Source organism: Lissotriton helveticus, chromosome 2_1 (assembly GCF_964261635.1).
Source record: "Lissotriton helveticus chromosome 2_1, aLisHel1.1, whole genome shotgun sequence".
NCBI classification, from domain to species: Eukaryota; Metazoa; Chordata; class Amphibia; order Caudata; family Salamandridae; genus Lissotriton; species Lissotriton helveticus.
In genome coordinates this window covers 80,309,442-80,317,555 of record NC_136059.1, presented here as the reverse complement: position 1 = coordinate 80,317,555, position 8,114 = coordinate 80,309,442, and the positions used below count along the sequence as shown (strand labels likewise).

Sequence of the window (8,114 nt, the reverse complement as noted above, 5' to 3'; positions counted from 1 at the left end):
TGATTCGTCAAGTGGGGGCTGAGAAAAAAGGGGGGTCCTAAAACATGTTTTCCCCATGCAATTTTCCATAGGGACCTTTAGCCAGGGCTACAGCCCGAACGGCTGAACGGAATGACACCAAATTTCGCAGACAGGTAGAGTTTGGTTCGCAGATTGTGCTTTTTGTTAAATTGTGTAAATCCGTTCTGTAGTTCCTGAGAAAATCAAAAGTAAAATGATAGTGATATCTAGAGACGAAGTACTGCACGCGTACGGAAATCCGTACAATTACGAGCACGAGCTGCATGCTGATTGGATGTTCAAGTTCAAGTTCAAGTTCGAAAATTTGTATAGCGCACTACTCACCCAGAGGGTCTCAAGGCGCTTGGGGGGGGGGGTAATTTACTTATCGAATATCCAAGTTTTTAGTTGCTTTCTGAAGGAGAGGTGGTTCTGTGTAAGGCGGAGGTGGGTGGGGAGAGAATTCCAGGTCTTGGCCACTAAGTAGGAGAAGGATCTTCCCCCCATGGTGGATCTATGGATGCGCGGAATTGCGCCGAGGGCTTGATTGGACGATCGTAGTTGGCGGGTGGGGGTGTAGAAGGACAGTCGTGTGTTGAGGCATTCGGGTCCTAGGTCGTAGAGGGCTTTGTGTGCGTGGGTGAGGAGACGGAATGTTATTCTCTTGTTGACGGGGAGCCAGTGGAGGTCTTTCAGGTGACCGGAAATGTGAGCTTGACGGGGGATGTCCAGTATGAGTCTGGCGGAGGCGTTTTGGATGCGTTGGAGTTTTTTCTGTAGTTTGACTGTGGTTCCGGCGTAAAGGGTGTTTCCGTAATTCAGTCGGCTTGTGACCAGTGCGTGGGTGACCGTCTTTCTTGTTTCGGTGGGGATCCAGCGGAAGATTTTTTTGAGCATACGTAGGATGTTGAAGCATGATGATGAGACGGCGTTGACTTGTCTGGTCATCGAGAGGGAGGAGTCCAGGATGAAGCCTAGTTTACGTGCGTGGTCCGTAGGTATGGGTGCGTTTCCCAGGGCCGGTGGCCACCATGAGTCGTCCCAGGCAGCAGGGGATAAACCTAGGATGAGGACTTCCGTTTTGTCCGAGTTCAGTTTTAAACGGCTGTTCTTCATCCACTCGGCTACTTCTTTCATTCCTTCGTGTAAGTTTGTTTTGGCGGTGTTTGGGTCTTTGGGAGGGAGAGGATCAGCTGGGTGTCGTCTGCGTAGGAGATGATGTTGAGGTTGTGTTGGCGTGCGATGGCTGCGAGGGGGCTCATGTATATGTTGAAGAGGGTGGGACTGAGTGATGATCCTTGTGGTACTCCGCAGATGACTTCGGTGGCCTCTGATCTAAAAGGGGGGAGGCGGACTCTCTGGGTTCTTCCGGCGAGGAACGAGATGATCTAGTCGAATGCTTTTCCTTGTATTCCGACGTTTCTAAGGCGTTGTATGAGGGTGCTATGACAGACTATGTCGAAGGCTGCGGAGAGGTCGAGTAGGATGAGGGCAGCTGTTTCTCCGTTGTCCAGTAGGGTTCGGATGTCGTCTGTTGCTGCGATGAGGGCGGTTTCGGTGCTGTGATTGGCTCGGCAGCTGGACTGTGAGGGGTCGAGGGATTTGTGGGCGGCGAGCTGATTGTTGACGGCTTTCTCAATGACTTTGGCAGGGAATGGGAGGAGCGAGATGGGGCGGTAGTTCTTGAGTTCAGTGGGGTCTGCTGTGGGTTTCTTTAGAAGGGCGCTGAGTTCAGCATGTTTCCAGCTTTCCGGGAAGGTAGCGGAGTTGAAGGAGCAGTTGATGACGTCGCGGAGATGGGGTGCGATAATGGAGTCTGCTTTGTTGAAAATGTGGTGGGGGCATGGGTCGGTTGGCGATCCCGAGTGGATGGAGTTCATCAGGCGGATGGCGTCTTCAGTGGTGATTGGGTTCCAGTAACAAAGGATGTTAGAGGGCGGTTTTGGTTCGGAAGTGGGTGGAGTGGACTGGTCTTCGGATTGGTTTCCAAAGCTGTGATGTATGTTGGCGATTTTGTTGTGGAAGAATGATGCTAGGGAGTCGCAGAGGTCTTGGGAGGGGGTGATGTCGTTGGTGCCGGCGGTGAGGTTGGTAAATTCTTTGACGATGTTGAATAGTTCCTTGCTGTTTTGGGCGTTGTTGTCAAGACGATCCTTGAATGCTGATTTCTTGGTGGATCGGATCAGTTGGTGGTGTTTGCGGGTGTCGTTCTTGAAGGTGGTCAGGTGGTCAGTGGTTGGGTTTTTTCTCCAGGCTTTTTCGAGGGAGCGACAGAACTTCTTGGATTTCTTAAGGTCATCGTTGAACCAGGGGGCTTTTTTGCTACCTTGTTTGGTTTGATTGTTTTTCAAGGGTGCTAGTTCATCGGCGCTGTGAGTGATCCATTGTGTGAGGTTGGTGGCAGCTTGGTTTGGGTCCGATGATTTGGCGGGAGGGTTTTGGTGAAGCGATGTGAAGAGCTGGTCGGTGGTAATTTTGTTCCAGTTTCTTCGGGAAATAGGTTGTGGGGGGTTGTGGGTCGTGGTCTTTTTGTAGTTGAAGTGAACGCAGCTGTGGTCAGTCCAGTGGAGAGCTGTGGTGTGGTTGAAGGAGATGTGCTTGCTGGAGGTGAAGATTGGGTCGAGCGTGTGTCCGGCAAGGTGGGTGGGGGTATTGACAAGTTGTTCGAGTCCGAGGTTGGCCATGTTGTCCAGAAGGGTGGTAGTATTGCTGTCGTTTTTCTTTTCCAGGTGGAAGTTGAGGTCTCCCAGTAGAATGTAGTCCTCGGAGGGGAGGGCGTGTGGGCTGATGAAGTCGGTGATGTCTTCGCTGAATTGTGTGCGGGGTCCTGGTGGTCTGTAGATGAGGGTGCCTCTGAGTGTGGTCTTGGGGTCGGTGTGGATCTGGAAGTGAAGGTGTTCGACGGTTGCGAGGTAATCATCGGAACTGGTCGTGATGCGGATGGTGTTCTTATGGACGATGGCGATGCCTCCTCCTGTTTGGTTGATGCGGTCCTTTCGGATGATCTTGAAGCCGTCCAGGATGGCTATGGCGATGTCGGGCGCTGATGAGGCGTTCATCCAGGTTTCTGTAAGGAAGGCGACATCCGGCGATGTAGTGTCGAGAAGGTTCCAGAGTTCGATGGCGTGTCTGTGGACCGAGCGGGTGTTGAGCAGGATGCACTTTAGGTGGTTAGTGTCGGAGCTCTGTTTGGAGTTTGTGGGTTTGGTGTGGGTCTTGATGCAGTCGAACTTGCAGGAGTGGCAGGTGAAGGGTCCATGGGTGTGTCCTGGGGCGGCTTGGTAGCAGTTTGGTGGGAGGCCAGGGTTAAGGGCTGAAAGGGTTGCGGCATTGTACGTTATGCGGGCGGAGTGAATTTTGCGGGGGACAGGGGGTATGGCACTGGGCGCGGTCCAGGCGCGGACGAGCGTAGACGGGCTTACCTTTGGCGTGCCTTTGGCGCGCATGGGGCGCGTTCGCTGCGCGCAAAAGCATCTGTCATAAGTGGAGATTGGAGGGGGGTGGGGCGAGGGAGGAGCAGCTGGGAGGCGGGAGCGGGGTGGAGAGCCGGGCAGGGAGGCACAATAACAAACAACAAAATGGCAGCAAGCCAAAAACGAAACAGGGCGAGATTGGGGCCCGATCTGAATTAAGTGCTATGAAATGGGCAGCACAGTAAGGCAACAATTCTCAGAGCAGGCAAAGGGAGTGGCACAGCAAATAACAGACGTACAGTAAATAACAAATCACGGTCTAATACTAAAGCGCTACGATGATATAATATTCAGCAGTGCGAGCAAGTCTGGCAATAAGCGCTACTATGACACAAACAAATTATAGCAGTGTGAGCAATGCGTGCAATGCGTGGCAATCAGAGCGCTATGATACCAGGTGCGGATGAGCAGGGAGCAGGGAGGGGAGCGACCGCTTTTGAGAGGCTCAGGACGGTCACAGCGTTAATGCTGGAAAGGTAGAGCCTACACTCTCTGTGGGAGGGAGGAGCAGCTGGGAGGCGGGAGTGGGGTGGAGAGCCAGGCAGGGAGGCACACTAACAAACAACAAAATGGCAGCAAGCCAAAAGCGAAACAGGGCAAGATTGGGGCACGATCTGAATTAAGTGCTATGAAATGGGCAGCACAATAAGGCAACAATTCTCAGAGCAGGCAAAGCGAGTGGCACAGCAAATAACAAAGGTACAGTAAATAACAAATCACGGTCTGATACTAAAGCGCTACGATGATATAATATTCAGCAGTGTGAGCAAGTCTGGCAATAAGCGCTACTATGACACAAACAAATTATAGCAGTGTGAGCAATGCGTGCAATGCATGGCAATCAGAGCGCTACGATACCAGGTGCGGATGAGCAGGGAGCAGCGAGGGGAGCGAACGCTTTTGAGAGGCTCAGGACGGTCACAGCGTTAATGCTGGAAAGGTAGAGCCTACACTCTCTGTGGGAGGGAGGAGCAGCTGGGAGGCGGGAGCGGGGTGGAGAGCCGGGCAGGGAGGCACAATAACAAACAACAAAATGGCAGCAAGCCAAAAATGAAACAGGGCGAGATTGGGGCACGATCTGAATTAAGCGCTATGAAATGGGCAGCACAATAAGGCAACAATTCTCAGAGCAGGCAAAGCGAGTGGCACAGCAAATAACGAAGGTACAGTAAATAACAAATCACGGTCTGATACTAAAGCGCTACGATGTAAATTGATAAATTGTAAATGTAAATTGATACTTGTATAGCGCACTACTCACCCGCAAGGGTCTCAAGGCGCTTGTACGAATACCGCTGTGGAACCCATCCTGGCTTTCCCTGTGAGGTGTCCACTCCTGGGCACCCCCAAGGTGGAGGCCAGGCATCCTTAGCGTTGTTGGGGCCGTTGTGGAGATTAAGCAAGCTATTGCCCAGAGTTGCAGAGTGGGACCCATGATTGGAATAGGCACCGAGGCGAGAATTATCAGGTCCATGGATTTTTTGAGCCCAAGACCCGCCGAGGCGGGGAATTGAACCCTGGTCCAGGGCTAGACCTCTGCATCAGGGTCTGCCGCTCTAACCATTGAGCCACACTTCTCGATGATATAATATTCAGCAGTGCGAGCAAGTCTGGCAATAAGCGCTACTATGACACAAACAAATTATAGCAGTGTGAGCAATGCGTGCAATGCGTGGCAATCAGAGCGCTACGATACCAGGTGCGGATGAGCAGGGAGCAGCGAGAGGAGCGACCGCTTTTGAGAGGCTCAGGACGGTCACAGCGCTAATGCTGGAAAGATAGAGCCTACACTCTCTGTGGGAGGGAGGAGCAGCTGGGAGGCGGGAGCGGGGTGGAGAGCCGAGCAGGGAGGCACAATAACAAACAACAAAATGTCAGCAAGCCAAAAACGAAACAGGGCGAGATTGGGGCACGATCTGAATTAAGCGCTATGAAATGGGCAGCACAGTAAGGCAACAATTCTCAGAGCAGGCAAAGCGAGTGGCACAGCAAATAACGAAGGTACAGTAAATAACAAATCACGGTTTGATACTAAAGCGCTACGATGATATAATATTCAGCAGTGCGAGCAAGTCTGGCAATAAGCGCTACTATGACACAAACAAATTATAGCAGTGTGAGCAATGCGTGCAATGCGTGGCAATCAGAGCGCTACGATACCAGGTGCGGATGAGCAGGGAGCAGCGAGGGGAGCGACCGCTTTTGAGAGGCTCAGGACGGTCATGTCAACTGTCTGTCAACACTCCAGGAAGTGTTGGCAGCCATCTTGTGCCTCGGTAGAACCAAGTCACAAGAAAACAGTAAAACAAAGTTGAAAAATAAGGAAAGGGGGCAGGGTAGAAACATCCTGACCCTCTAGGCCTGCTCAGGGGGTCTCACATGGATCTTTAGGCCCAACATTTTTTTTTTAAATAAAAAAATTGTGGGGTACGCGTATCTTACGCATACATGGTGGAAAAGGAAAAAAAATAGAAGTCCGTTTTATTCTTAATTAGCCCCCGGGGGGGCCAAATCCCAGGGGCATTTTTTTCCATAATGGGGGCCTTGTAAGGCCCTCTGAGACCCGGGGAAAGCCACCCCCTGGGGTTTTATTTTGAAGTATGCGGGGGGCTCCCGGCCCTCCTCCCCCCGCAGCCCCGGGGACCGCCACCCCCTCGGGGCTTTTTTGTTTAAAATATGTTTTTTTTTAAAGTATGTTTTCAGCTCCCCCTACCTCTCCCCCCGTACACGTCCAGGGGACCGCCACCTTCCTGGGGCAGTAGTATGTAAAATGACCTGCACTCCCTGGGGCTTTTTAATGTTGGGAGGGGGTCACGCGGCCCCTTTCCTGGAACCCTTGATGGTCCTGGGAACCACCACCTCCCAGGGCTGGCTCTTGCAGTGTCTCGGGGTGCCTACCCCCGGGACAATGCTGTTTGCTATTGTAGGGCGGGAGCGTCGCGGCTCCCTCTTTACCACAGCAAACCGCTTTCCTATTTGAAAGAGAGAGCAAGTTAATCTGCTCTCTCTTTCAAGTAGGAAAGCAGATTGCTTTTTGTTGAAGAGAGAGCAGCATGTAAGCTCCTCTCTCTGACAAAGCAATGCCGGCTCTCGAAGGACGCGGGGAGCCGTCTGGGATCGTGTGGGGAATTGGGGCTAAAAAAAACCAGTTCTTTTTGAGAACTAACGTTACTGGTGAAAAAAAGAGCTATATTTATATGATAGTATGTGAAACTTTCCGTTTTTTTTGTGCACCAGTTGTACTCTATGCATGCGCAGCCTCGTTTCCAAGCCCATGTTTCTTTCTTATTCTTCAAGTTCGCCAAGCAAAGCTGTCCTCATTTCAGGTATTACATTTGCCGCTTTCTTTTCCCGGGCCGTGTGTGTCATGCGCTGCTATACTTTTGTAATATATTAATAATCATATTCTATCTATATTTATTTGAAACGTATTGCCGAGGCGCCAAATGTTGATTACATACTCCGTCCACCGCCAGTTTAGTAGTTTTCCTCCATTATTTTTATTATACCCGCTACTTTCTATCTTCTCTGTGATCGATGAGATTTCCTGCCACAGACACCACGGTGTTTGTCCTTGGCCTCTGATGTTATCAGACTTGGTCACACGCATACCTAAAAACTAATTTGAAGCACGTAAGCCACACCCATTACAATGCGTGTCCGTCCCCACAAAGCCATTATCATGCTTATGCCTTTATCATGTGTGGTAAATGTATACTAGTTGTAAAAGCGTGCATGGTAAAGGCATGCATGGTAAAGCCATATGCGTGCTAATGAATTTGTGGGGACGATCACGCGTGGTTATGACCGCGTTGTAACGGCTGTTTTCCCCCAGGACACTGCAGGAACCGGGTCTGGGTGTGGCAGACTCCAGGGCATCAGGCGGTGGGCCACGCAGCTTCCCTCAAACAATATAGAACTCTCCGGGGGTGGTCGTTTTTGTGGTTTGAGGGGCGTCATTGAGGCCCACACAGTTAATTTTGTAGGGGGGTAGGTTTGCACGCGAAAATGTCGCAAGAGGTTTGTAAATGTGGTACACATTGTTTTTTTTTACTTTGATTTCCTTTCTATGTTGTAGTCCATCCAGAGAAAATATAATTTATTGTACAGTTAGTACTTTTCAACCCTACTGTCAAACATCTTACTATAGTATTTCAAATGATAAATATTATTTTTGTTGTGGGCCGTTCCCCCCCCCAAAAAAAACAAGTGTATAGCTTTTTTTTATTAACTTTTATTAAAACAAGAATAACTGTAAACGTAACTTAAAGATAATGTAATAAACAACTAGAAAAATAACTTTAATAAAACAGTGTTATAAACAAATTGTGATGCGGACTCCAAAAGACGTTGTGTAGGTAATCTGCAAAAGAAAAAAGAAAAAAGAGTTTAAAGTTATGTAGATGTGACTAAATAAGGTGAAGCATTACAAGTGAAGGTAACACTACGATTTTATGTGTGCAGTGTGCCTAGTAAATTTCACTTCTGTTATAGTCCCGCGTTCAAGTGGTGTCTATATGGAAGTGCCTACTGCGTTACTGCGTGGCACAACGGGATTGTAAATACGCCGACTTATTTCTAATGCATTGCAATGGAGGCATTGTATATCTATGCCGATGTGCTTACCTTGTATAAACACTC

The 8,114-nt window shown here is 49.9% G+C and overlaps 1 protein-coding gene across 1 annotated transcript in view; it reads left to right on the top strand.

Moving 5' to 3' along the window:
- The window catches only part of LOC144817730 (uncharacterized), a 402,155-nt gene that overhangs the window by 344,545 nt on the left and 49,496 nt on the right, over nt 1–8,114 (top strand). The gene's annotated exons all lie outside the window — the stretch shown is intronic.